Source organism: Moesziomyces antarcticus (assembly GCF_000747765.1).
Source record: "Moesziomyces antarcticus DNA, scaffold: scaffold_v10002, strain JCM 10317, whole genome shotgun sequence".
NCBI lineage: Eukaryota > Fungi > Basidiomycota > Ustilaginomycetes > Ustilaginales > Ustilaginaceae > Moesziomyces > Moesziomyces antarcticus.
The window spans coordinates 1-1,168 of NW_014639008.1; positions in this window are offsets into that span (position 1 = coordinate 1).

Below are 1,168 nucleotides of genomic sequence, written 5' to 3' on the forward strand. Positions count from 1 at the left end.
CCCTAACCCTAACCCTAACCCTAACCCTAACCCTAACCCTAACCCTAACCCTAACCCTAACCCTAATATCCTCGCGCTCACCAAGGGTCCGTCGCGCACTGGGCCAGTCTCCATTTTGGTCCGTCGCTCCTTTTTCGAATTTTGCGTGGATTTTCCGTTGGCGGGCGCGGACGGTCCGTCGCAAACGGGCTACGGACACGGCGTAGCGCTAGTTTGACAGTTGCCCCTACCCGGGGTTTGCCTTGTAACGCTAACCCTTTGGAGTGGGCCACCTTGGGGTCTGTGGGCCAGCCCACCCCAACTTTGGTGACAGGTACCAAGACTTTTCACTACCAAACTTGCCTGGGGTCTGGTAATCAAATGTGATCAGAACCATGCTAGCATCCATCTGGACGCTGCAGACGCACTCTACAGACACTTTGAATTTTGACCCCAACCTTGACCCCAAGCCGACCCTATGGGGTCAGAATTTCACATCATCAGAACTGGCTGCAATGTGTCCGGCAGAGATGCTTGGCTTGCTCTGTCCATATTGGCTGCTTGAAATGGGTCTGTTCATATGCCACATTGTGCTGGGCGGCCTTGGGGTCAAACCTTAGGGTCAACTTTTTCACGTTTGACCCTATGCTGTCATGACCATCCATCTGCTGCTTCTGATACTGCGCATAGCTCCATTTGCCACCGTTTGCCACACCTTTCATTAAGAGAGCAGCTCAAAAGGGCTCACTTTTCAGTGCCGGTGAGAGCTCCAAGGGTCCCCCCTTTGGTTTTGCCAACTTTCTCACTCTTTCTGCCCCCACACCGTCAGTTCTCATCTCCCATCTCTCTTACTTGCAGAACCAACGTTTGCAGCCTGAATGCTCATGACTGATGCATTTGCAACCTGTTTGGCCCCCAAAAAATATTTTGACCCTATCTGACCCTAAGCCCCCGACGACGCCTTCAAGTCGACCCCACGCAAAATCCTACTGATAAACCTCCATAGGGTCTCAGCCAGCAATTGTTCTACAAGGATCACTCTATCCATTGCAGCAATCAAACAGGCTGGCCCTAAGTTGGGCAGCACCTTGTAAGACTGACCCTACTCTGTCAGATCAACAGGCAGCATCCAAGCAGTCAAGGCTGCCACCAATACGCTTCAAATCACATAGCAAGTCAGTTGAAGGCT